The sequence below is a fragment of the Rhinopithecus roxellana genome, chromosome 19 (genome assembly GCF_007565055.1).
Source record: "Rhinopithecus roxellana isolate Shanxi Qingling chromosome 19, ASM756505v1, whole genome shotgun sequence".
Lineage (NCBI taxonomy): Eukaryota > Metazoa > Chordata > Mammalia > Primates > Cercopithecidae > Rhinopithecus > Rhinopithecus roxellana.
Window position 1 is genome coordinate 56763435 of NC_044567.1, and position 27928 is coordinate 56791362.

General features: G+C 51.1%; 1 protein-coding gene across 2 annotated transcripts in view; it reads left to right on the forward strand.

Annotated features, from left to right (window-relative positions):
* Positions 1-27928, forward strand: part of RPH3AL (rabphilin 3A like (without C2 domains)) — a 182688-nt gene that overhangs the window by 10633 nt on the left and 144127 nt on the right. The window contains exon 1 of one of the 2 annotated variants that reach the window (XM_030922719.1): positions 11819-11865. The exons of the other annotated variant lie outside the window; for it this stretch is intronic. The gene's annotated coding sequence lies outside the window, so the exon portion shown is untranslated. Of the gene's footprint in view, positions 1-11818; positions 11866-27928 lie in introns of those variants that run through there. 2 annotated transcript variants of the gene reach the window in all.

Here is a 27928-nt window from a genome sequence, read left to right on the forward strand (position 1 = left end):
ATTCTCTGGCCATTCCGTCTCCTTTGCACAGAAATCCTCCCTTCTCAGCCTCTGAATGTTGGCCTTTTCTGAGCTTGGCGTAAGGACTCTGTTCTTGAAGCTCTGTCACCTCCACATGCTGAAAGCTTCTTCCTCCAGAAGAAGCTTTAGTAGAGCCGGGCATGGTGGCTCACGCCTGTAATCCCAGCACTTTGGGAGGCCGAGGTAGGTGGATCACCTGAGGTCGGGAGTTCGAGACCAGCCTGGCCAACTTGGTGAAACCCGGTCTCTACTAAAAATACAAAAAAAAAAAAAAAAAAATTGGTCAGCCATGTTGGCAGGCACCTGTAATCCCAGCTACTCGGGAGGCTGAGGCAGGAGAATTGCTTGAACATAGGAGGCAGAGGTTGCAGTGAGCCGAGGTTGCACCACTGCACTCCAGCCTGGGCGACAAGAGCAAAAATGCATCTCAAAAAAAAAAAAAAAAAAAAAAAGGCCGGGCGCGGTGGCTCAAGCCTGTAATCCCAGCACTTTGGGAGGCCGAGACGGGCAGATCACGAGGTCAGGAGATTGAGACCATCCTGGCTAACACGGTGAAACTCCGTCTCTACTAAAAAATACAAAAAACTAGCCAGGCGAGGTGGCAGGCGCCTGTAGTCCCAGCTATTCGGGAGGCTGAGGCAGGAGAATGGCGTGAACCCTGGAGGCGGAGCTTGCAGTGAGCTGAGATCTGGCCACTGCACTCCAGCCTGGGCGACAGAGCAAGACTCCGTCTCAAAAAAAAAAAAAAAAAAAAAAAAAAAAGATAGCTGTAACACATACTGCTACTGTGATAATTTTGTAGCCATCTCCTGTTGCTATTTTAATGAGCCCAAGTGTTGCAAATATCCCCCTTAAAATGTCATGTGACAAAGTAAGTTATCTAGCCAGTGGCTCATTCCTATAATCCCAGCACTTTAGGAGCCTGAGGAGGGAGGATCACTTGAGGTTCGGGAGTTTGAAACCAGAAATTTTTTCTACAAAAGAAAAATTAAAAACTTACCCAGGCATGGTGGCGCCTGCCTGTAGCCCCAGCTACTCAGGAGGTGGAAGCAGGGGATCACTTGAGCCCGGGAGTTTGAGGCTGCAGCAAGCCATCACCGTGCCACTGCACTCCAGCCTGGGTGACGGAACAAGACTCTGTCTCAAAACGAAAACAAAAACACACATGAACAAACCCGCTGTGTGAGGCTAATTATCTCCACATGAGCAGCTTGCCTCTCCAGGAAGTTATGAACAGCAGGACAAAGTGCTCGACTGCAGTTCTCCGGTGTGTTTCACTGTGTTCAGTGCAATACCCTCAACCTTAGCAACATCCAGGACCCAGAGGAGCGGCTGCGAAGGATGCTGGAAGTGCTCCCAAAAAGCAAACGAAAGTCCTGACATTACAAGAAAAAGCTGAATTGCCTGATACGTACCATAGATGGAGGTCGTTGGCTGCCGTTTCAGACAGACGATTCATCTTGTACACAGATGATATAAACTTACAGTGATCAATGTTAGTACAGTACTGTCAGTGTTTTCTCTCTGATTTTCTTAATAACATTTTACTTTATTGTATATGATACATATACAAAAAACGTGTTCATCGACGGTTTATGTTATTGGTAAGGATTCCGGTTAATAGGAGGCTATCGTGGCTGGGCGCCGTGGCTCACGCCTGGAATCCCAGCACTATGGGAGGCCGAGGTAGGCGGATCACGAGGTCAGGAGATCGGGAGCATCCTGGCTAACATGGTGAAACCTCGTCTCTACTAAAAATATAAAAAACTAGCCAGGCGAGGTGGCGGGCGCCTGTAGTCCCAGCTACTCGGGAGGCTGAGGCAGGAGAATGGCGTGAACCTGGGAGGCGGAGCTTGCAGTGAGCTGAGATAGCGCCACTGCACTCCAGCCTGGGCGACAGAGTGAGACTCCATCTCAAAAAAAAAAAAAAAAAAGTAGGCTATTGTTACTTATGTTTTGGGGGAGTCAGAAATTACATATGGATTTCTGACTGCATGGGGATTGGCATTCCTAACCTCCATGTTGGTCAAAGGTCAACTGTGTTTGCGTGGGTGCATATGTTTACATGTAAACATACATAATACATATATAAATATATAAAATGTATAAAAATATGTTTATATATACAATAGATGTTTATATGGTATATGTTTATAGATACTATATGTATAATATATACATTTCTTTCCTTCAAATTATTTGAACCAGTTTTAACATATTACTGGTTTCTTCATCAAAGTGTTGAATAAAATTTTACATCAAAGGCGTGGTTTGACCTTTTTGAAAACCATAATTTAGCACTGAAATAAAATGCTTCCCCCCTTACTTTAAAAGAACGACATTCTATCTTAACTTTTTGTTTTCTTTCTTTCTTTCTTTTTTTTTTTTTTTTTTTTTGAGGCAGAGTCTCACTCTGTCACCCAGGCTGGAGTGCAGTGGCGCAATCTTGGCTTACTGTAACCTCCGCCTCCTGGATTCAAACGATTCTCCTGCTTCAGCCTCCTGAGTAGCTGGGATTACAGGCGCTGGCCATCACACCCAGCTCATTCTTGTATTTTCAGTAGAGACAGGGTTTCACCATGTTGGCCAGGCTGGTCTAGAACTCCAGGCCTCAAGTGATCCACCTGCCTCAGCCTCCCAAAGTACTGGGATTACAGGCGAGAGCCACTGTGCCTGGCCCCATTCTATCTTAACTTCTATTTATTTATCTGGAAAATGCTTCTAAGCCTGCAACAGCACATGGAATGGGCAGCTCTTGGAGCACATCTGTTTGTCTCAGTCGGACCAAGTTCCTTGAGGTCAGAAAGTATGAGAAAGTATGATGTCTTCACTTCTGCTCTTGCAGCCCTGCCTAGCTCTTGGCACAGAGCTGACGTTCTGTGAGTGGCTAAATGAGCAAAGCAAGGGTGATGGAACCGATTCTTGTAACTCTGAAAGAGACTGGTCAAGTGTACTCCTATTGGACAGACGAGGGAACTGATACACAGAGGTGTAAAGTGGATCGCTCAACCTCACAACGCTGGTTAGTCAACAAATGGGCCGGAACCCACGTTCCCAGTTCCACGTCTCCTGCAAGAGCGCGGCAGACTTCACAATGACCTTCACTGAGCAACACGAGAGATGGTGGCGTCTTCACTGTTGGCGTCAGCTTCCTTGTTTATACCTTCTCCTTGGGGTCTCGGCGGCTGTTACTGTTATGAGCTCTTCAAACATTCTCCAGAGTGGAAGTTTCTCCCCCAAGAAGGATCAGGTTTTCCCCTTTGGCTGGCGCTGATGTGGGCAAGCCCTGGGTGGGGCTTGCAGTTCATGCCTTTCCTGCTGGCCTGGCTGCTAATTCCAGCTTTCTACTCTGTCCTGCCCACACCAAGTGTCTTCCCCAAGGCAGACAAGCAGTGCCCACACTTCCGCAGCACCAGCCTTCGGTGTGGGCAAGAGGAGTCCCTGCCCTCTGTCTCGTGCTCCACTGGATCCTGCTCTGACTCCACTCCAGCTGTGTCTCTCCCTGAGAGACAGGAATCATGTGGAATCGAGGGGTCTCACCCATGTACAGCCTATCCCTCTCCTTCCTTCTAGTCCACAATCTGAGTACCTGGGACCTTGGAGTTTTTTGCCCAAATAGCCCCAGCCTGCTTGTGGGGCCTATGTGGGACTCTTTCCTCCTGAGCATCCTGGGGCAGCATGAATGGAAACTGCATGCGCAGGCTCAGGTGTCCACACCCATGTGCTCACGGGACCTTCTCAGTGCTGGAGCTGGAAGTAGGAAGAGGAGGTACAGGCCGGGGGCGGGCTGCAGAACCCTGAAGAATCTGAAATTCTAAATTTAAATCTGACCTTCCAGGTTGTTACGAAAGTATATTCGTCAAGGTAGGAGAACAGGACATATTTTACTTAACAGTTTGTCATAACTTTTAATATTTAGACATAAGGTGCGTGGGCTGCTGTGTCTGCTCTTGCCCCTGTGAAAAGCAGGTCTGCGCTTCCCTTTTCCTCCTTCGAGAACTCACGCCAACCGCTTCCTGATTTTCACTTCATACCTTAGAAAAAAAAAGGAAAAGAAAAACTCTACAACTAGTTAAGTACATTGCACCACAGCCATATGGTGGATTACTTGGCTGCCTCTAAAAAGGAACGAGGCAGCTCATTTTAGGCTGATGTGGAACAAAGGCCCAGACTGTTCACGGAGAGGGAGCGAGGCACGGTGTGTGGGGTTTGCTAACCTCTGCTGCCCCCGTGCTCCACCCCAACCCCAGGACCTCCTTGCTGTTTCTCCGGCACCTGCTGTTCCCTGCCACTGGAACACTCTTGCCCTGGCTGTCGTCACTTTGTTCACATGTCACCTTATCAGAGAAGCCTTTCCTGACCTTTTCTCCGTGTCCCTTTGCTGTGCTTGTTCTCCTCCACAGCACGAGTCACCGCGTGACATGTACATCTGTTTATCTGTGTAGCATCTTTCTCTTTCTACTAGAAACAGGAGAGCTGGAAACTTTGTTTTGTTCCTGGCTGTACCCCCATCACCTAAAGTAGTGCCTGGCATATGGCAGGCATTCAGTCAATACTTACCACATAAACACGTGTGTAAAAAAGATGCATCTGTGCATATATGTATGTACCTGGAATACTGCTAAAGTGATACATAAGAAATGGGTAAAATGTCTCTTTGGAAGGAGAGGAAAAAAGACTTATTTTTCACTCTCTCTTCTTTTGTGATGCTTCACTTTGTTGCCACATGCATATAATACTCCTTTTGAATTTTTTTTTTTTTTTTGAGACAGAATCTCTCTGCGATGCCCAGTCTGGAGTGCAGTGGCGTGATCTTGGCAATCTCTGCCTCCTGGGTTCAAGCGATTCTCCTGGCTCAGCCTCCCAAGTAGCTGGGATTACAGGTGTGTGACACCATGCCTGACTAATTTTTGTACTTTTAGTAGAGACAGGGTTTCACCATATTGGCCAGGCTGGTCTCAAACTCCTGACCTCAAGTGATCCCCCTGCCTCAGCCTCCTGAAGTGCTGGGATTACAGGTGTGAGCCACTATGCGTGGCCTGAATTTGTTTTTTTTTTTAAGTTACACAAATTCATCAACAGAAGGAAAAAATTTTTAAAAGTGGTTGAGGGCTGGGCACGGCGGCTCATGCTTGCAATCCCAGCACCTTGAGAGGCTGAGGAGGGCAGATCACCTGAGGTTGGGAGTTTGAGACCAGCCTGGCCAACATGGTGAAACCTCGTCTCTGCTAAAAATACAAAAATTAGACTGGTGTGGTGGCTCACGCCTGTAGTCCCAGCTCCTTGGGAGGCTGAGGCGTGAGAATCGCTTGAACCCGGGAGGCAGAGGTTGCAGTGAGCCGAAGTTGTGACGCTGCACTCCAGTCTGGGTGACAGAGCCTCCCTCTGTCCTCCCTCCCTTCCTTCCTCCCTCCCTTCCTGTCTAAAAAAAATGGGGTTGAGGCCAGGCCTGGTGGCTTATACACTGTGGGAGGCTGAGGTAGGAGGATCACTCAAGGCCAAGAGTTCAAGACCAGCCTGGGCAACATAGGGAGAACCTATCTCTCCAAATTTTTATTTTATTTGATTGATTGATTGAGAAGGAGTCTCATTCTGTTGCCCAGGCTGGAGTGCAGTGATGCGATCTCAACTCACTGCAACCTCCGCCTCCTGGGTTCAAACAATTCTCCTGCCTCAACCTCCTGAGTAGCAGGGATTACAGATGCGGGCCATCATGCTGCTAATTTTGGTATTTTTAGTAGAGACGGCATTTCACCATGTTGGTCAGGCTGGTCTCAAACTCCTGACCTCATGATCCACCCACCTCGGTCTCCCAAAGTGCTGGGATTATAGGCGTGAGCCTCTGTGCCTGGCCTAATTTTTTTTTTTTTTTTAATTAGCCAGGTGCGGTGGTGCACCCACAGTCCTAGCTACTCAGAAGGCTGAAGCTGGAGGATCCCTTAAGCCTGGGAGTTCTAGGCTGCAGTGAGCCATGATGCACCACTACCTCCCAGCCTGGTGACAGAAGGAGACCCTCTGTCAAGAAAAAAAAAAAAAAGTGGTTGAGTTTCATGATGGAATATTATGTGGCAATGAAAAACACAAAAACTGGGTCTAACGTGACCACATGTACAAATCTCTCAAATGTGCAGCAAAAATCCTATAAGTTTTGGAAGAATACAAATGGGCAAATCCATGAGGCAGAAGGCAGGTTAGTGGTTGCAGGAGCTGCAGGGAGGGCGACACTGGGAGTGATTATTTCATGGACATACAGTATTCTTGCCCCACCCCCCATCAATAGTGCTCAGAGAAAAATAATGTTCTTACATTATCTTCCTTGGATGTGGAGGTTTATTATGGAAATTGGCTTACATGATTGTGAGGGCTGAGAAGTACCACAATCTGCCATCTGCCAGCTGGAGAACCGGAGAGCCAGTGGTAGAATTCAGTCCAAAAGTCAGAGAACCAGGAATTCCACTGTCTGAAGACAGGAGAAGGTGGATGTCCCAGCTCAAGACCAGAGAGGAAGTTCATCCATTCCCTCCTTTTTGCTCTGTGTGTCCCCACATGACTGGATGATGTGCCCACTCACATCGGTGAGGGCGACCTCCACTCAGTCCACGATTCAAAAGCGAATCTCTTTCCAGAAACACCCTCTCAGACACACCCCCAAAAAATGCCTAACGAGACACCTGGGCATCCCTTATCACATCAAATTTACACACAAAATTAACCATCACGATTCTTACGGGGTGATTGAAAACATTTTGAAACTAGGGAGAGGTGGTGGTTGCATAACATTGCGAATGCTCTAAATGGTACACTTTAGAATGGTTAATTGTATATTATGTGAATTTTGCCTCAATTTTTTTTTTTTTTTTTTTTTTTTTTTTTTTTTTTTTTTTTTTTTTTTTTTTTTTTTTTTGAGACGGAGTCTCGCTGTGTCACCCAGGCTGGAGTGCAGTGGCCGGATCTCAGCTCACTGCAAGCTCCACCTCCCGGGTTCACGCCATTCTCCTGCCTCAGCCTCCCCAGAAGCTGGGACTACAGGCGCCCGCCACCTCACCCAGCTAGTTTTTTGCATTTTTTAGTAGAGACGGGGTTTCACTGTGTTAGCCAGGATGGTCTCGATCTCCTGACCTCGTGATCCGCCCGTCTCGGCCTCCCAAAGTGCTGGGATTACAGGCTTGAGCCACCGCGCCCGGCCTGCCTCAATTTTTAAAAGCATACAGCAGGACTGGGCACGGTGGCTCATGCCTGTAATCCCAACAGTTTGCCAGTCCGAGGCAGGCAGGTCACTTGAGCTCAGGAGTTTGGGACCAGCCAGGTGTAGTGGTACATGTTTGTAGTACCAGCTACTCAGGAGGCTGAGGCAGGAGAATCACTCGAACGAGGGAGGCGGAGGTTGCAGTGAGCGGAGATCGTGCCACTGCACTCCAGCCTGGGTGACAGAGCGAGACTCTGTCTCAAAAAAAATAAAAGTGTCAGAATGAAAAGTAGACTCTGCTGAAGACTGTCTCCACTCTGGACCAAATTCTAGTTTCGTATTGCATTCACTTCCTGGGGCTGCCCTAGTAAATTACCACAAACTGGCTGACTTAAAACAAACTAGGTGTGTTCTTTCACAGTCTGGCAGCCGGAAGCCTGAAATCGAGGTGCCAGCAGGGTGGTGCCCCTCTGGAGGCTCCAGGGGAGAATCAATCCTTCCTTCCTTCCTTCCTTCCTTCCTTCCTTCCTTCCTTCCTTCCTTCCTTCCTTCCTTCCTTCCTTCCTTCCTTCCTTCCTTCCTCCCTCCCTCCCTCCCTCCCTCCCTCCCTCCCTCCCTTCTTCCCTTCCTTCCTTCCTCCCTCCCTCCCTCCCTCCTTTCCTCCTTCCCTCCCTCCCTTCCTTCCTCCCTCCCTTCCTTACTTCTTCCCTCCCTCCCTCCCTCCTTTCCTCCCTCCCTCCTTCCCTCCCTCCCTCCCTCCCTTCTTCCCTCCCTCCCTCCCTCCTTCCCTCCCTCCCTCCTTTCTTCCTCCCTCCCTCCCTCCGCTTTCTGGAGGCTCCAGGGGAGAATCAATCCCTTCTGTCCTTCCTTCCTTCCCTCCCTTTTTCCCTCCCTCCTTCCTTCCCTCCTTCCTCCCATTTCTGGAGGCTCCAAGGGAGAATCCTTCCTTCCTTTCTCTGGTTTCTGGAGGCTCCAAGTGTCCTTGGGTTTGTGGCTGCATCACTGCAATCTCTGCCTCCATCTTCCCAGGGCCGCCTTCTAGTCTCTATGTACATCTTGTAATGATGCTTGTCATTGGATTTTGGGCAGGCTGGACGTCCAGGATGATCTCATCATGACACAGCCTCAATTTAATTATGTCTGCAAAGACCCTTTTCCAAATAAAGTCACAGTCACAGGCTCTGGGAGTTAGGATGTGGACATATATTTTTCAGGCCATCATTCAACCTACTAGATCTATGAATCCAAGTTTCTTTCCTCCTCCTCCTCCTTTTTTTTTTTGGAGACAAGATCTGCTGTGTCGCCCAGGCTGGAGTGTCACAATCAAGGTTCACTGAAACTTCCACCTGCCAGGTTGAAGCGATCCTCCTAACTCAGCCCCCCAACCTCCCCGCCCCCCGTAGCTGGGAGTACAGGCATGCACCTCCCCACCCTGCTAATTTTTTTATTTTTAGTAGAGACAGGGGTCTCACCATGTTGCCCAGGCTGGTCTCAAACTCCTGGGCTCAAGTGAGCTTTGAGCTCCCTGCTTTGTCTTCCCCAAGTGCTGGGATGACAGACGTGAGTCACTGTGCCCAACCTAAACCCAACTTTCTTTTTTTCCAATGCCACTCCCTCCCTTCCCTGCAGTTCAGATGCTGGCAGGTGGAAGGAGGGCTCTCTTCTCTTTCTCCCTCATCCTTCTGCCTTGATCCCCTGCAGATGTGGGCATTTGAGGGTTTCCCAGGAGACCCGTTGTAACACATCCTCGGGCTGGCCTCTTGATCCTCTCTCGAGGAACACCTCACCCTCTGGTGATGGGTTCCCTTGCCCCCGGCGCTGCTTGAACCCCGCTTTCTTCCAGTTTCTACTTGGCTTTTGGGAAACTCCCCTGGTCCAAGGGTGGGAAGGCGGGCCTGCTCTGCCTCTACCCAGTTTTGCGCCACTGCAAGCACGGAGCAGTTTCCCCACCCCTAATTCTCTTGGCTAGAAATAGGCAATGGGCCCTGGGCACATTGTTTGGGTTAAGGGGTGGGGAGGGGTTGGGAGGGTGACCCCCAGGGGACAGTTGGCAATGCCTGAAGACATTTTTTATTGTCACAACTGGGGGTTGGATGTGTGCCACTACGATTTAGGGGGTAGAGGCCAGAGATGCTGCTAAACATCGTACCATACACAGGACAGCCCCCTCTCCCCCCAGAGGATTACCTGGCTGAAAGAGTCAATTGTGCTGTGGCTGAGTAACCCTGCTCAGGGTTATTGCTCCTGAACTCCAGGGCCCCACATTCTGCTCCTGGAGCTACGGAGTGTCAGCCAGGCTTCTGGGGAGGGAGAGGCCCATCCTGCAGGCAGCCTCAATTTCTCGGAAGGATCTTCTGGGTCAGGGTGGGGGGGGGGGTGAAGGGGGAAACACAGGTGGGGTTAAAGACAAGCTTGTCTTCTCATAACCCATTGACCTGTTGCCTGGGTGGCTCCCCTCCCAAGGAATACGGTTCTCTGCTATCAGTGGGGAGGCGTGAGGGGCAAAGGACCAGCTTGGTTTCCTCTTGGAAAGTCTTGAAGGGTGTCTGGTAGCTCCTCTTTAGAGGCGAAGGTCCTTATCACCTGTCAGTGGGTATGTTTGAACGTATCCCAAAGGCTTATGTGCTGGCAACTGAATCCCAGTGTAACAGTGGTAGGGGGTGGACATGTTCAGTAAGAGCCTGATACGTGGTGACTAGGTCACGAGGGCCGAGCCCTCTTGAACGGGTTAATGTTGTTCTGGCAGAAGTGAGTTAGGTCTCGTGAGAGCAGGTTGTTCTAAAGTGAGTCTGACCCTGGTGATTCTCCCTCCATTGTGTGCGTCCTTGCTTTTGCCTTCTAACTTCCACCGAGATGACCTGCTTTCACCAAACGCTGGTGCCATGCTCTTGGACTTCCCAGGCTCCAGAACCATGAACTGAATACACTTTTTTTTTCTTTATAATTTACTCAGTCAGTGGTATTATGTTATAGAAACAGAGCAGACTAAGACAGCGGTTCTAGTAGAAATTCCTAGACAATAGGAAGTGCCTCGTAGTGTTCATTTATTCATTTGAAGGCTGCTCCCCTCTCTAGACAGCAAGCTCCTTGGAGGGAGAGGAGTCTCTTCACCTCTGTATCCCCAGCTCCTGCAACAGTGCATAACAGTTATCTGTTGATGAGTAAATGAGTTCACCTTGTTTAGAGAACCGCTGGATTTACAGCTAGCAAGATCTGTCTCTCTCTGTCTGTCTCTCTGTTAATAATTCCATAATTTATTTGAAGAAAGAGAAGAAATGAGCTTGTTTGGACCAAGGAGCAAAAAGAGAAGAGAGGCCACTTTGAATGTCACTGAGTAGATGGGGAATGAGGCTCTTGCCTAGACTTTGGGAAGAGAAGTTAGTAAAAGGGCTGCATCACCAGCCCCTCCCCATGACATTGGCACGAGGAGCTGTGCACCCTGGCGCCTGGTCTAGGGTGGGGTGCACACGTGTGGACTGAGGGGCTGTGCAGCCTGGTGGCTGGTTAGGGTGGTGTGCACACGTGTGGACACCTGTGTGGCAGCAGCCCCCCCCCCCGCAGTGAGCATGCAGGAGCCCCCCTGTGAGAGGATGAGGGCATCTCACACTGGGTTGGGGGGAGGGGAGTGGAACAGTCCTGAGTGTGCTGCCTTGTGAGCCAAGGGGACAAACACTGGGGCAGGAGAGAAGGGAGTGGCTTCGGGAGTTAGCCAGGAGGCTGCACCTGTGTTCATCTGTTAGCCATCCCCAGGGCACAGACAGATAAAGGTGGTTTTGTTACTGTCATTGGGACCTTATGTGGTTAAGACCTGGGAAAACAAGGGTTAAGTGAAACGTGTGAGAATCCCATTTAGGAAGAGCTGGCACAGAGCAGAGGTGCAACAAATATTTACTGAAAGCTGTAATGGTGAAGGAATAGAAGGTTGGGGGATTGGGTTCGTGTGGGCTCCCCCGGGATACAGCTGGAGCCAAGAGGAAGGCTTCAGGGAGGCAGCCTCAGGTCACCTATACGTCTTTCTCAGGCGGTTGGCAGTCCCAGGGAAGGCTGAGTCGCCCCGGAGACGCCGAGTTCTCTGCCACCGTCTGTGCACGCGGCAGTGTGAGCAACTCCCGGGAGCTGGGTGGTGGGCTAAGGCCCGTGGAATTCCTGCCCCCTCCAGGCTTTAGGGTTAAGAAGTGACCAGGGAATATTGTTATTAATAATGCTTTCCAATTGAGGGCCTGTAGTGAGCGAGACCTTGGGTCACACTCTCATTCAATCATCACAACAGGACTATTGTTGTCTCTGTTTTGCACATAAAGAAACTGAGTCTTGAAGTTCGAGACCAGCCTGGGTAACACAGTGAGACCTCGTCTCTACAAAACATACAAAAATTAGCTGCGGCTGGGAGCCCGGCCCGCGGTCCTGACTACTGGGGAGACTGGGGTGAAAGGGTCGCTGGAGCCCCGGAGGCGGAAGCTGCCGTGAGCCGCGCCCCTGCCCTCCAGCGAGCCCGTGGGGACCATCCCGAGGTCACCATCCAGCGGTCGCCTAGCAGGTGCCCTCGGGCCGGGCTCTGCAGCAGCAGGTCCCAGCGGGGCGGGCGGGGCAGGCGCGGGCTTCGCGGTTGCCGCCAGAGGGCAGCGAGGGAGCGCGCGGGCTGCGGGGCCGAACCCCAGGTGAGTCCCGGGGGAAGTGGGGCCGCCCCAGGTCCGGGGCCCCGTCCGAGGCCGGGGGGTGCGCGTGGCTCAGGGCGGGGCTGGCGGGGCGCGCAGGGCGGCGGCGGGGACCCGGGAGCTCTTGGCGCCGCAGGTGGGGGCGATTCCGGGGCCGGCGGGGCGCGGGCAGGGCCTGGAGCCGGGTTTCCTCCCGCCGGTGGCCGGAGCCTGGGCTGCACCCGACTGCGCAGAGCAGCGCCCGGGCCGGAGCCCCCCACTCCGAACGGCTCGCGCTCCGTCCCGGCCTCGGAGACCCCCGGGGATCCTGCGGTGCCCCCAGCTCGGGGTGGGGGCGGGGGAGGGCGGCGCCGGGCGAGTTCCGGGCAGCGAGTCCACAGCGGCGTTTCCCAGCGCCCGCCCCGGCGCGCACGTGCGGGGAGGGGCCCGGTCCAGGCTGCCGCCCCTCTGCACCTGGCCTGGCCTGGGGCGGGGACCCGACGTCCCACGAGGTTGGGGGCACCACGGGGGCCCTGGGCCCTGCACAGTTGGGCTTTCGCCCGTGGCCGGGTGGTCGGAAGGCGGGGCGCGCGTGGGGGATTGGGGGGTCCTTCTCACGGCCGAGACCGACGCCTCCACTCGCCCCGCCCGCCCCTCTCAGCCTGAGGCCCGCGAGGTCGGCTTCCAGCCCTCCCAAAGCCGCTTCCCGGAGTCGGGCGGAGGCGTCGGGGAGGCGCTCCATCCGGCGGGGCGCCTTACTGCCCCGGACGCCGGCTCTGGGCCCGGCGTGGAACCACCTTTCCTTTCCTGCGCTGCAGGGAGGCCTCTGCCGGGGCGTCTGGGGCTTCTGCCTCCTGCCCGGCTGCTCGGAGGGCAGAGCGACCGGGGGTCGCCCTGCGGGGAGGCGTCTTGCTGCAGGTGGAAACTGTCCTCGGGGAGAGATCAGAGCCATGGAGATTCGGGGAATGGTCACTGTCACCCTGCGTCTGTGCAGCGGGCAGGGGGAGCCCTGGGGACGCCCCTGCAGACCCTGGTGGGCGCGTGGGTAGACTGAGGCCTGCAGTCCCGTCCCCGCCCCGCCCCACACCAGGGGAGACCCTACTCGGGCCGCCTCCAGCCCCCACCCCCGCCCCGTGCCTCTAACATCCCCTCGGCCTCCCAACTCTCATTTCCCATCTCCTGAAAAACACAAAACTCAGCTTCTGAGCCTTCAGCTTGTTTCCTCTTTTCTCTGTCACATTTTCCCACAAGAGCTTGGCACCTGCTCACTCTCTCACCCAGCTGCCCCCTCCATCGTCTGCAGCCTGGCTGCCGCGGCCACTGCGCTGAAACTGCTGAACCCAAAAGTCATTTTGTTTCCAAACCCGCCTCTTCTGTGGGGCCGCCGTCGCTCTTCCCTGGAAGTGGACCTTGGTGCGCTGGGGTTCAGCTTGCAGCCTCCCCGCCGTCATTTCTGGGCATGCCTCTCTCCTGGTTCCTTCTTTGCTGAGCCTTCTTCCCTCTTACCTGGGGCTGTTTTCCCAAACCCTGTGTTGTGCTTCTTATGGGGCTGGCTCGGGGAGTCCTCTGGGAATGGTCACTCTGACTTCCAGCCCATCCTGTCTTGCTGTCTGGGTGCCCCGGTGTCACCGAAAACTCAGCACACCCGACTGGCCTCCTCCTCCTCCCCCTCCCAGGCGACTGCCCTCACTCGCTTCCTGCTGGTGGGTTTCCCTCATTCTGTATCATTTCCACTCCTCTCCAAATGTGTCTGCCTCTCCCCTCTCCTTTGTGACCGATTCCTACAGGACTTGAACACCTGAGGCCAGAGTACAGAGGCCTCTTAGCTGGTCTGTCTCCTGCGGCAACCCCCTCCAGCCCCATACGGCAACCCATCTGGCGTGTCACCTCTTGAATGATGGTCCCTTTCACCCTGTCACCGACCCCCTCCCCACCTAGATATCTTCAGAGGCTCCATATGTCCTCCCAGGCAAAGCTCGGGTCCCCTGCCTGGGTTTGAAGGCCCTCAGTCACCTGGCCTCATTCTGGCAAACCAATTTCCAGTCCTGCAGCGTCTTCCCTCCTGCCACTGGGGGTGAGCCCTCTCGCCCCACCCTCTAGGACTTGGCTCAGGTGCGGTTTCCTTGGAAAAGGTCTGCTCACCTCCTTGCTGCATGGGGACCCTTTCCTGGCTTCCCACTCCACAACGCCCTCAAGGCCACCAGCTGCAGCTGTCGGCTGATCTCACATCCCCTTCTGTCCCTGATGGCAGCGGGAAGCTTGTTCCCCTTCTCTCTGGCTCTCCAGGACTGGGCGCCCTGTAAGCACTCAGTAGAGGCGTTCTCACCCTCCGACCTTCAAGAACACCTCCCCAATATCCTTTAGAGTTCAGTTCAAGCGAGTTCAGTTCAAGCACCACCTCCCTCCAGGACGGTTCCCTTCTTCCGGTCCCTCTGCGTTCCTGCTGGGCTTGTTGAAGGATCAGTTGCAGGTTGTGCCACACAGTTTAGTACTTTGTTCTCTGCTATTAGCCTCCCGTTATATCATGAGTGCGAGATACACTTTTCCAGCTCTTAATCACTGCGGCTGTTTGTTGAGTGGGTTGTCCCGTGCCGGGCAGTGTGCTAATCATTCCAGGCAGTCCCTCGTTTTCCTTTGTCCTAGGGACATCCAGAGGGGTAAGCATTAGGATTATTGTCTTCATTCTGTTTATAAGGACACAGAGAGGGCCAGAGACCTGCTTAAATCACACAGCATATAGGTGGGCAAAGCGGAGGCTGGAACTCAAGTCTGTCTGACTCCCAAGGATGTTTTTAGATGCTAGGATTTGCTGTTTGTCCAGGAAGGTGTGTTTTTCAGTCCGGGGAGTGTGTGTTACACTTCCGTGTCTTCTCAGCCCCTGGCCCAGGTGTGCACGACTTCCTGGTGGCTCGATTGGTTGCTTGCTTGCTTGGGACTCTGCTGGACTCCAGGAAAGGACTTTGTAACAAACAGATAGTTAATGATGGGACCAGTGATCCAGGGAGGCTATGACATTAACCCCAGGAGGCCTTGGAAACAGGCCTTTTTTTCTATCTTGCCTTAAGTAAGAGCTGTGAGTAGAGAGAACCTTGCAAGGGCCCTGGGATTATTTCTGCCTCTTAAGGCACCTTAACATGCCTTTTCTTTTGTAACAAAACTCACTCCCCTCACCCCAAATGGGAAAGCCTTCAACTAAGTTTCTTCAGGAGACGTCCTTACCTTCTCTGTGCGGGTCACTGTCATAAAAACGAGCTCCTGCTGTGAAATACGGTTACCATGGCAACCAGTCTCGCAAGGCCGGAATCTCCTGCTCCTGGGCCTCTTGCACTGTCTGTTTTGAGGGGGTTTCTTCCGTCTTTGTCATCTAAAAAAAAGCAAAATACTCCTCTTCACTCTTCTTTTGCATCAACATTTAAAAACATTTTTTTTTTCCAGGCAGTGATTTTTGGGTACTTTGGGTGCCCCAGCAGGTTGTCACCAGGCCGCTGGCACACCATTAATAATGACCCCAGCACAGTGACTGTGGTCGAGGTCCCATTTTGAGTGACATCCAGTACAGTAGCTGCTGCTGCCACGCATCTCTGATGCCTGGAGAGGCTGAGGGACGGGAGCGATCTGGCGTGGAGGGGAGGGCTCACTGGTGGGGGTCCGCTCCAGCTGGAGGTGGTAGAGTTGCTTGTCCTCAGTTGCGATCTCCTTTTCTTTGAGGACCTTGCTCACAGATATCCAGGCAGGGGACGCCCAGAGCAGGCTACCACAGGGGTGTTGAGAAAGACAGGAAACCTTCAGCAGGAATCATTGCTATGAACACTAATGAGGGCTCACCTTGTGCAGATGCTGCTCCCTTGTTTAAACCTCAGTCAGATGATGTTAGAGTACTAGTCCCATTTTGCAGGTAAGGAAACTGATGCACAGAGAGGTTCAGTGTTTGTCCAAAGACACACAGCAAGGAGGGGACTTTAGTCCTAGAAAGTCTGACTCCTTTGGCCAATTGTCATCTTAAAATTTTTTTTTTTAATTTTTAATTATTTCTTCATTTTTTAAATACTCAGACTTCAAGGAGATGGCCAGTACCCTTTACGTGGTGCTCTGTAGACAGTGGAAGGACCATGTTTAAAGAATGAAAGGGTAAACTGGAGGGGGGGGTACATTGACTTTCCCAAGATTTGAGGCTTAAAGCAGTAGTTTTCAATGATGTGTATTTTAGGATGGATTGCAGTGAAAAGGCATATACTAGAATGTTCATAGCAGCACTATTTGTAATAGCCAACCCCCCACCCCCGGAGCCCCCTAATGTTTATCAGCAGTAGATGGACACATAAATTGGGGTGAAGGCCGACAATGGAGCACCCCACTGTGCTGAGACGGAACAATCTGTGACCACACCGCACATGTGGATAAATCACACAAACAATGTCGAGCAAAAGGAATGAGACGGAAAGGAGCATGTCCATGCCTGATTCCACATTGATAAAGTGCCAAGAGGGCCAAATGCATGGAAGGTGTTGGAAGTCTGGGTCGTGGTTTCCGGGAGGGATGAGGAGGCTTCCGGGAGGGATGAGGAGGACTTCCGGGAGGCAGAGGAGGGCTTCCGGGAGGCATGAGGAGGCTTCCGGGAGGCATGAGGAGGCTTCCGGGAGGGATGAGGAGGGCTTCCGGGAGGCATGAGGAGGGCTTCCGGGAGGCATGAGGAGGGCTTCCGGGAGGCATGAGGAGGGCATCCGGGAGGGATGAGGAGGGCTTCCGGGAGGGATGAGGAGGGCATCCGGGAGGGATGAGGAGGGCTTCCGGGAGGGATGAGGAGGGCTTCCGGGAGGCAGAGGAGGGCTTCCGGGAGGGATGAGGAGGCTTCCGGGAGGGATGAGGAGGGCATCCGGGAGGGATGAGGAGGGCTTCCGGGAGGCTGGTACTGCCTGGTTTCTTTATTGGGGTGTCAGTCATAGGACTGTGTTCCTTCCATCAATGCTAATTCTAACCCATGTGTACTCCTCTGTGTGTGTGTGTGTGTGTGTGTGTGTGTGTGTGTGTGTGTGTGTGTGGCTGAATACAATGGAAAGAAACGGGAATAAAGACTGCAGGGATCCTAAACCCGGGATGTGAATACAGACGCACCATTCCGAGAGGCCGCTTTGACTTCACTGTACCTGCAGCCCTGGGTTTCTTGTGACCGGTGGGAGGTGACATGAGGGGGGTGAGCACCCAGGCTCCCGAGGGGTCAGCTCTGGGAACAAGGGAGCTGAGCCCGGACCGGCTCTGGTTTCTTCCTGTCTCCCTCCACCCCGCTGGGTCTGGGGAGAGCTCTCTTAGCTAGAAGGTGGCTGCTTGGGTTGGGCGAGCCCCTGAAGTGGCCCTTTTCTTGCTTTTGGGATGCTTGGGGGTGTAGGCACGGTGATGTGTGTACCCCAGGCTGGCTGTGGGGAGTCCGGCCAGCCTGTAGAAACTGCAGAACACGGGCAGAGCTGCAGCCCCGGGCACAGACATCCTCACCCCTCTGACAGCAGCTAGCTCCCTGCAAAGCACTGGCATTTCAAGGCCTGCACCAGCCCGTACAGTAAGCAGCATTCGTTGGGAGGGCAGCTCCTCCATTCACATGGCAGTTATGTGCTGCTAAAAATACCGGAGCTCCTTATGTAAGACCGCAATTACGTCGTTAGCACCTCGTGTAAGAGCACTTATTTTACCATGGACACTTAATCAGTTGTGTTGGACACTGTCTGTCTCTATCTGGTCCTGTCTCTACCACCCAGCTGTGCTCATGACTAAATGTACATGTTGGTGCATTTTCATCTTTGGGTCTGGCCCATCCCAGCTGTTGAGTGACACCGGGTTTAGTCTCCTCTTGCTCAGCCCCTCCTTCTCGCTCATGGATGGCATATCCCTGACTCACAGAGTGCAGCATCTCAGAGTTAGGAGGCCTGCCTTCCTCATCCAAGAGACTTCTCCACCAGTAACCGGATGGGTGACCGTTTGGGCTGTGCTCCAAGGCTGCTGGTGATGGTGGCAGCCCGTCTCAGGGGTGGGTGACAGTTTTCATAGAAAGAGGAGCCACAGAGCTGCGCTGAGGCCTGGAGTATTCCAGGGAGGTATCAGTGCCTGGCTGAAACCGACAAGGAGACAGGTCTTGGAGATGGGATCTGTAAATCTCTAGGATCCGAGGCTTGGAAAGGAACGTCATGGTGGATGCGGTTTTGCAGGACCTGTCAAAATAAATGCAACTGCCCTGTGACATGGTGATTCAGTGATTCTACTTCTCAGGATCTGCCCTAAAGAAATGCTGGCACCTGTGCACAGGTGACAACTTCTGGGACAGCCTTTGTGACAGTTTGTGGTGACGAAAGATCGTACAGAATCTGAATGTTTGTTTGTGGTGAGAAAACTCCGTAAACTTGTATTTTCATACCTTGGGCTACTGCGCAACATTGAAAAGGAATTAGGTCTTTATATAAGAACATGAATGACAGGTGGGCAGATCACCCGAGGTCAGGAGTTCAAGACCAGCCTGGGTAACATGGTGAAACCCCATCTCTACTAAAGATATGAAAATTAGCCAGGTGTGGCAGCGCACGCCTGTAATCCTAGCTCCTTGGGAGACTGAGGCAGGAGAATCACTTGAACCTGAGAGGTTGCCATGAGCTGAGATCACGCCACTGCACTCCATCCTGGGCCACAGAGCAAGACTCTGTCTCAAAAATAAAACAAAACAACAACAACAACAAAAAAAAACCCTTCCTGAGTGGAGAATTCTTCGTCCCATCAGTACCTGAGTCCTAGGGGGACTGATACAGCTTCACTGCATAATGCTTTGCATTTAGGGACAGCTCAGGAGCTGGAAATTCTTCCCTCTTTTGAGCTGACATCTGCCTCTGTTGTCCCTCTGGAGCCATCTCAAATACACCTTCTGTTTTCCATGGGGCAGGAGTTTCACTGGTTTGGAGCCATCTCAAATACACCTTCCGTTTTCCATGGGGCAGGAGTTTCACTGGTTTGCATTCCCTCTCGTGTCCTCCTCCTCTGGGCACCTCCAGGGTTTCCTGTCGTCTATAGGGTAATACAGCCCATGCCCTCCTGGGTCTGCGGTGCCGACTCCTTGCTCACGCCCTGCCAGGCTCACCAGCCATTCACCTAAAGTCTGCGCAGAACTGGACTGTCCGCTTGGATGTTGCTTGACCTCGACATAAAAGTTCTTCAAAAAAAAAAATAGTTTTTTTTGAATTATAAAAGTAATTCATGTTCATTGTGGAAAATTTAGAAAAAGCACAAAGAAGAAAGTAAAAAGCTGTGATTCCCAATCTCCAGAGAGAGCCAGTGTTTACTGTTTAAAAATGGAGATGATACTTATAGACATGATTTGATAACCTGCATTGATTTCTCTATGTTGACTGACATATGTAACAAACATTTTTTTCCCTCCTTTTGGCATTTTTCTTTGGTTATTTTTCTCTTTTTAAAGATCTTGTTGTATACCAAGTATTATGATTATTTTTTTAATTTTTAATTATTTTTAATTTTTAAAATTTTTTCAAAAAATTATACTTTAAGTTCTAGGGTGCATGTGCACAACCTGTAGGTTTGTTACACATGTATCCATGTGCCATGTTGTTGTGCTGCCCCCATTACCTCATCATTTACATGAGGTATATCTCCTAATGCTATCCCTCCCCCTCCCCACAATAGGACCCGGTGTGTGATGTTCCCCTTCCTGTGTCCAAGTGATCTCATTGTTCAGTTCCCACCTATGAGTGAGAACATGCGGTATTTGGTTTTCTGTCCTTGCGATAGTTTGCTGAGAATGATGGTTTCCAGCTGCATCCATGTCCCTACAAAGGACATGAATTGATTATTTTTAAACAGAAAGTTTAAATGTTTGTGTGGTAATACAGACTGAACGTTTGTGTTCGCCAACATTCCTGGGTTGTGGCGCTCACCCCTAGTGCAGCTGTGTGTGGAGTCAGGAAGTAATGAAGGTTAAATGAGGTCAGAAAGGTGGGGCCCTGATGTGATACATTGGTGTCCCTATGAACGCAGATGCTGGAGGGCGTTCTCCTTCCCCTTCCCCCTCCTCTTTCCCCACTCCCCACTCTCTCTTTCTCAACCTCTCTCAACCTCTCTGTCAATCTCTCTCTCTTTAAAAAAAAAAAAATTATAACAGAGATGGGGTTTTGCCATGTTGCCGGGGCTGGTCTCCATCTCCTGGGCTCAGGCACCCTCCCACCTCAGCTTCCCAGAGTGCTGGGATTACAGGCATGAGCCACTGCGCCTTGCCTCTCTCTCCCTTTCTCAATCTCTCTTTGTCTTTCCCAATCTCTCTCTCCCTCTCCCTTTCTCTCTCCTTCTCTCTCTCTCTCCCCCTCCCCCGCTTCCCCCAACTCTCTCTGTCTCTGTCTCTCCCTTCCCCTGGGCCCTCACCATGTCCACAAGGCAGGAGGAGAGGCCCTCACCAGAATCAGAGCCAGCTGGCACCTTGATCTTGGACTCCCCAGCCTCCAGGACTGTGGGAAAGAAATGCCAGCTATGTCAGCCACCCTGCCTGAGGTATTTCATGGCAACCTGAGCTGACTAATGCATTTGATTAAGTCCATCAGTCTTTTCATTTTATGATTTTCCAAAAACCCTCTTTCTGGGTTTGAAAGGTCTTCCTCACTTCAAGGTCAGATAAATATTCAGCTCTGTTTTCTTCAGGTTCTTTTTTGATTTCAGCCTTTCCATTCGGTTCTCTTTGACTTTCAGGGCTAATCCAATCAAAATGTATTTTGTTTTATGATGGAAGGGAAGACCTGATTTTCTTTCTTTCCAGATTGTTGACCTACTATTTCAGTTCACTTTGTTTGCCCACAAGCTGTATTTTAAACTTAATTTCAGTTTATTTTTGGAAGATACATTATAATCATGTCATTTAAGGGGCCGGGTACAGTGGCTCACGCCTGTCATCCCAGCACTTTGGGAGGCCGAGGCGGGCGGATCACCTGAGGTCAGGAGTCCAAGACCAGCCTGGCCAACATGGCAAAATCTCATCTCTACTAAAAATACAAAAATTAGCTGGATGTGGTGGCTGGCACCTGTCATCCTAGCTACTCTGGAGGCTGAGGCAAGAGAATTGCTTGAGCCTGGGAGGCGGTGGTTTCAGTGAGCAAGATGGCACCACTGCACCCCAGCACTGGCAACAGAGTGAGACTATCTCAAAAATAAATAAATAAATAATGTCATTTAAAATTCTAAAGGTATAAAAAGGCAAATGGTGAGAGTCTCCCTCCTCCTTTATCCCTTAGCCTTTCGAGTCCAGGAACTGATGTTACTAGATTTGGGGTTTCCTTTTCTCTTTCCCTAACTGACTTCAAATATTAACTCATTTGCACACTGTGCTTTTCTTTACCCATTCTTTCCCTTTTAGATTATTACTGATTCGTAGGCGATCTCCGTATGTCCACGTACTGGTACTTAATCAGATGCCTATTATGCTGCAAAGACGTCTCTCAGTTTGTGGCTTGCTTTTTATCTATCTTAATGCATCTTTTGAACATAATAGTCAAATGCTTCAGTAAGCTTACCATGAACTAAAGTTCAGTAGTTGTTTATGGTATTTTTCTTCCATGGTAAAACATGCACACAATGAAATACACAAATCTTACCTGTTGCATCTGATGAGCTCAGATAAACCTTTTGACTTGTGCAACCCAGGCTCCTATCAAAATAGAGAACATGACCACAGTCCCAGAGCATTCTATCACACCCCATCCCCATCAATCCCTGTCCCACTCCCCCCACAGTCAACCACTCTTTGGAGTTTTTTTTTTTTTTTTTTTACCAGAGGTTAATTTTTTTTTAGACAGAGCTTTGCTCTTATTGCCCAGGCTGGAGTGCAATGGCGCCATCTCGGCTCACTACAACCTCCGCCTCCCAGGTTCAAGTGATTCTCCCACCTCAGCCTCCCAAGTAGCTGGGATGACAGGCGCGCGCCACCACACCCAGCTAATTTTTGTATTTTTGGTAGAGAGAGGGTTTCGCCATGTTGGCCAGGCTGGTCTCGAACTCCTGACCTCAGGTGATCTGCCAGCCTCAGCCTCCCACAGTGCTGGGATTCCAGGCATGAGCCACCACATCCGGCCACCATGGGTTAATTTTTCCTGTACTGGAACTTCACGTAAATGGGATCGTACAACGTGTTCTTTTGTGAAGGGCGTCTCTCGCTGTCATTTGGTGTCACGTTGTTGAGATTCACCCCGGTGGTTGTTTGGGTCGGTGGTTGCTTTTCATTGGTCAGTAGTATTTGGTATGAATATGTATAACTTGCTTCTCTGTTCACCTGGTGATGGACCCCCCCGGGCTGTGTTCATTTCTGGCTGTTATCAGTGGAGTGACCATAAGTATTCGTGCTGACATTTGTTTGTATTCCCATCATTTACTTTATTTCTCTTACGTGTTTTACTTCTTTTAAGTGTGGAATTGCTCGGTCATGGGCTAGGTGAATGTTTTTTCTTAAAAAATCGAAGCATAGTGTCTGGTGCGGTGGCTCACGCCTGTAATCCCAGCACTTTGGGAGGCCGAGGTGGGCAGATTGCTTGAGCCCAGGAGTTTGAGACCAGCCTGGGCAACATGGCAAAAATCCATCTCTAAAAAAAATAGAAAAATTAGCCAGGTGTGGTAGCGTGCACATGTAGTCCCAGCTACTCGGGAGGCTGAGGTGGGAGGTCAAGGCTGCAGTGACCCTTGTACCACTGCACTTCAGCCTGGGTGACAGAGCAAAACCTGTCTCAAAAGGAAAAAAAAAGGAAGCATAGCATCTATCAGAAAACGGCACACATCAGAATTATTCTGCATTTTTACAAAGTGGACACACCCCATGTTGTCATCACCCAGCTCAAGGGGTGCGACCGTGGCCCACGCCAGGCTGCTTTGCTGGGCTATCCACTCTGGGATCTGAAACTTGGCAGAGTGAAGCAAGGGGAGAAAGGATTTTGGAGCCACTTATTCCTGTAGTGAAGGCTGATGGGACTTGAAGGCCTAGACTGTTGCAGTCCCCATCAGGATCTTCAGCCTTCTGATGGGTTCTGAGGTACAAGGAGTTCTGCCAGTACATTCCTTTCTGCTTAAGTCATGCAGACTTGATTTCTGTTGCTTTGAACCGAAGAACACGGATGGATACAGTGCCCCCAGCCAACTACGAGAACCAAAACTTTCAGGGAGTGTCCCCCTTGTGCTGCTAAAACTCAGGGTGTAAATAATGGCCTTTAACCAATCCCTGGTTTGTACGTGACCCCATTTGGACAGTTGGATTCCTGGGCTGACAAGGTGAACTCTCAAACTGGCGGTCACTTTAGATCTGACTTTAAAGTTTGTAACAAACTGTAACAAACTGCTCCAAACATTTGGGACTCGTAAAGTGTTATTTTCTTTTCTTCCTCCCTTTAAATTTAGTTCCCAGTTTCGAAACAATTTTCTCTCAGTCCCCAGTGGGACGTTCCTGGAGAACACTGGCTTAATTTAGAAGGCGAGATGTAGGAATGCATGTTATTTTCCGGACTTAATTTTTGGAACCCAGGTTCATTCCTCTTGCTCCTTGATGTAGCGTGTGAGGGATTAGGTGAGGGGGACGTTCGCTGCAGTGATGGGAAAACAAGGGTTCAATCCAATGTTTTTTTACAGCATCCCTTGGGGACTGTTTGCTTACGAAGGCTCAACACCTACTGTTCTGCTCCAAGTGGGGCCTCATTTAAAAGTAAAAAAGGAAATGAGTTCTCTTCTGGTTTCTTTTTTTAATGTCATCCAATCACACAGATCAGAGATGAGAAATGGCCCAATTTCAACTGGTCTCTGAATTGCCACAGCCCGTGTCCTTGTTAATGTCAGGGTCTGGGGAAGTATTTGATGAAGGAGAAGGTGGCATGGGCGAGGTTTGCCAAAAAAAGGTCAGAGATGAATGTGAAATTATCTCTAACCCCAAACGGTGAAACTCAGTCCAGGCCGGGACTCGAAGTTGCACTCAGCTGCCTGTATTTTCCCAGCATTCGTCCCTCCCCTCCTGGCTACCACTGCCTGTTTAGAGAGATGATTCCTGGAGTGACCTTTTTAACCTGCCACTTCCAATCCTGCTGGGGGCTTTCCTCATTTGCAGAAGCCACTTCTCAGGGTCTAGTGATGCCCACCTAGACATGGAGACCTTTCTCACAGCATCTGGGCTTATTATGACCTTCTGATGTGAGCTGAGCAGAAACAAGACATGGTTCTTTGCTATGAAGTCTCTTAGCCCATTCAGACTGCTCCATGAAAATACATCATCTGGGTGGCTTATAAACAACAGACATTTATTTCTCATGGTTTTGTTTATTTATGGCTTTTTTTTTTTGAGATGGAGATTCGCTTTGTCACCCAGGCTGCAGTGCAATGGCGCCATCTTGGCTCACTGCAACCTCCGCTTCCCGGGTTCAAGCGATTCTCCTGCCTCAGCCTCCTGAGTAGCTGGGATTACAGGCGCCCGCCACCACGCCCGGCTAATTTTTTGTATTTTAGTAGAGATGGGGTTTCGCCATGTTGGGCAGGCTGGTCTCAAACTCCTGACCTCAGGTGATCCACCCGCCTCGGTTTCCCAAAGTTCTGGGATGACAGGCCTGAGCCACCACGCCCGGCCTATTTCTGATGTTTTGGAAGCTGGGAAGTTCGAGATCAAGGTGTGGGCAGATTCTGTGTCTGCCGAGGGCCCATTTCCTGGTTCATAGATGGCGCTTTCTTTCTGTGTCGTCACACGGCAGGAGGGGCCGATAGGCTTCCTTAAAAGCCTCTTTTATTTATTTATTTTTTCATGGGAGACTGGAGTTTTATTATTACTCCAATCAGTCTCCCCGAGCATTCAGGGATCAGAGTTTTCAAGGATAACGTGCTGGGTGGGGGAAGCCAGCAAGCCAGGAGTGGTGACTGGTCAGGGATGAAATCACAGGGAGTCAAAGCTGTCTTGTTGAGCTCAGTCAGTTCCTGGGTGGGAACGTCAAGATCAGATGAGCCGTTTTATTGATCTGGGTGGTGCCAGCTGATCCGTCAGGCGCAGGTTCTGCAAAACGTCTCAAGCGCTGGTCTTAGGAGCAGTTTAGGAGGGTCAGAATCTTGCAGCCTCCAGCTGCATGACTCCTAAACCGTAATTTCTAATCCTGTGGCTAAAGTTAGTCCTGCAAAGGCAGAGTCTAGTCCCCAGGGAAGAAGGAGGTCTGCTTTGGTTAAGGACTGTTACCGTCTTTGTTTAAACTATAAACTAAGTTTCTCCTCAAGTTAGTTCAGCCTACGCCCAGGAATGAACAAGGATAGCTTGGAGGTTAGGAGCAAGACGGAGTCGGTTAAGTTAGATCTTTCACCGTCTCAGTCATAATTTTGCAAAAGTGGTTTGAGTCCCTCCGTGTGGGTTTTACGGCACCTGGATCTTAAGGGGTAGAAAAGCCCCTTTTACAAGAACACGAATCCCATTTATGAGGACCTTGCCCATAAGACCTAATCACCTCCCAAAGGCCCCACCTCCTAATACCTTGGGGTTTCAATATGGCTGTTTCCGGGGGTCACAAGCATTCAGACCACAGCGGTCTGTCGCAGGGAGACTGCTGAGTAGGTGCTTTGAGCGGCCTGCTGGGCGAGAGCTGCAGGTAGTTCTGGATGTGGTGCGTCTGCCAGACTCGTTTTGGCAGGCGGGGCATCCCACAAGGACGCTGCGTAGAAGGAGCTGTTCCTGTGGTTTGTTGGTAACTTTCTAGTCAATGGAATTAACGTTGTTGGCTTGTTACGGTGCTTTCTAACCAGGTGGAAGACAAGTGCCTGGACGAGGGGCACCTCTTCTGATCCTGCACACAAGCACCATGAGGGCCGGGCTGGCCTCAGACTCCCCACAAACCCCTCTTCAGGTCTCAGCGTCAGATGGTGAACGGAGTCACCCTTGACAGAGGGACTGGGAACTAATTTAGCAGAAGGGGAAACTTGGGAGTAAAAAGGCCCTATATGGAATCAGAATTTCCTTTACAGAATTGAAAATTTCCGTCAGGGTCATGCTCCAAGGTCAGAGTGGAAAGGACAGGCCGAGGGGCAGCCAGGACTCACCTGTGGGGTGACCTCACTTTGCACAGACCCGGTGTCCAGGGCCCAGGCTCAGCAGCGGCCCGGTTAGGGGTGAAGGTTTGCACTGTGGGTTCATTGCTTTGGGGAGGTTTACCCTAGGATACTCGGTGGTGGACTCTGCCTGCAGAGGTGAACGTGGACCCTCAGAGTGTTCGTGCTGGGCTCTAGGACAGCGTGGGGGATATTCAGCAAGTGGAGGCAGTTGGGAAGAGCTGGAAATAGAGGATCAGGGAAGGGCTAGGATGGCAAGAGGAACATGCCGCGAGTGTGAGTTTAATGGGGGGTAGGGCGGTAAGGCACGTCTCCAAAGGTTGACAGGTTGGAATTCAGCCAGGCTGTTTGCACAGGGCTGACGGGGAGGTAACAGCGTCCTGACATATAGGCAAGGACAGTGATGGGCAGTTTCCAGACAGGAGATTTTTTTTTTTTTTTTTTGGAGACAGGGTCTTCTCGCTCTGATGCCCAGGCTGGAGTGCAGTGGTGCAATCGTACCTCACCACAGCCTCAACCTCCCAGGCTCAAGCGATCCTCCTGCCTCAGCCTCCCAAGTAGGAGGGACCACAGGCATGTGCCACCACACTCAGCTAATTTTTTTTTTTTTTTTGAGAAGGAGTCTCGCTCTGTCGCCCAGGCGGGAGTGCAATGGTGCGATCTCAGCTCACTGCAAGCTCTGCCTCCCAGATTTACGCCATTCTCCTGCCTCAGCCTCCCAAGTAGCTGGGACTACAGGTGCCCGCCACCACACCTGGCTAATTTTTTTTTGTATGTTTTAGTAGAGACGGGGTTTCACCGTGTTAGCCAGGATGGTCTTGATCTCCTGACCTCGTGATCCGCCTGTCTTGGCTTCCCAAAGTGCTGGGATTACAAGCTTGAGCCACTGCGCCCGGCCTCAGCTAATTTTAATGTTTTGTAGAGACAGAGTCTCACTATGTTGCCCAGGCTGGTCTCAAACCCCTGGGCTCAAGCATTCCTCCTGCCTCGGCCTCCCAAAGTGCTAGGATTATAGGACCACGCCCGGTCCAGGACAAGAGACCATTTAGAAGTGTTGGGAATGGAGCCTCAGCAAGGAAAAGGGTCTGTCTGTAGCTGACCCAGAGCCAGAGACCTTGTGCTCAGGGTCTGGAGTATGTGGGTGGGTCCAGCATAAGCCAAGCAGAAGGTCGATGGCTTGGAGGCTCTGGGTTCAGACTTGCTGGGTGTTCATCCTGGCACCATTCCTTCCTTACGCTGTCGTCTTCAGAAGCTGCTTTGCCTTTGTGAACCTCAGTTTTGTCAACTATTAAGTGGGAGTAATAATAGTGTCTGCCACACCCTTGGTGAGGATTAAATGAGAAGTCATTTGCAAAGCAGCCGGAAGGGCCCTTGACTGTGGATGGTGGTTATTACTGTTGTTAGGATTGAGGAGTCCCCAGTTTGGCCCTTTGGACCCATTCGGCCTCCAGGGCTGCTGCTTCTGTTGATTTGATATTTTGTTCCTAGCCCCCATGTTTGTGTCTGTGGCTGCTGGAAGCCTGGAGTTGGATGTGTTGCTTAGTTTAATCATCTGATTTCTGATGACATCTTCTCTTCCTGCTCTCTGCATGGCCTCTGTTCTCTTTAATCCTTAAGTTGTTGATTTTTTATTGCATTTAGCCCTTAAGCTGCCTCAAGCCCTCCTTGAAACAGGCAGTTATAAATTTTGAATGCATGAGTAAGATTTTAGGTCCTCCACTGACTCAGAGTTATAACGTAAGCAAGCATGCTCTGCCTGCCCTCGCCCTTGTCCTCGCCTCGTCACCTGAGTCTGGGGTGTCATTGAGGCAGTGAGAAGGTCAGCTCCTGGGACAGGTGGGGGTGCACTCGCGCCCCCCTCCTCAGCGCCACAGTGGAGGAAGAACCGCAGGCGTTTGGCTGTGCAGAGGAACTCAGGCCCAGTGGTGGAACTGGTGAGGGGGAAGGTGGAGAAGGACAAAGCCTAACTCAGCAAAGTACCTACTGTGTGCCTGGCGCTGTGCTCCGTGCT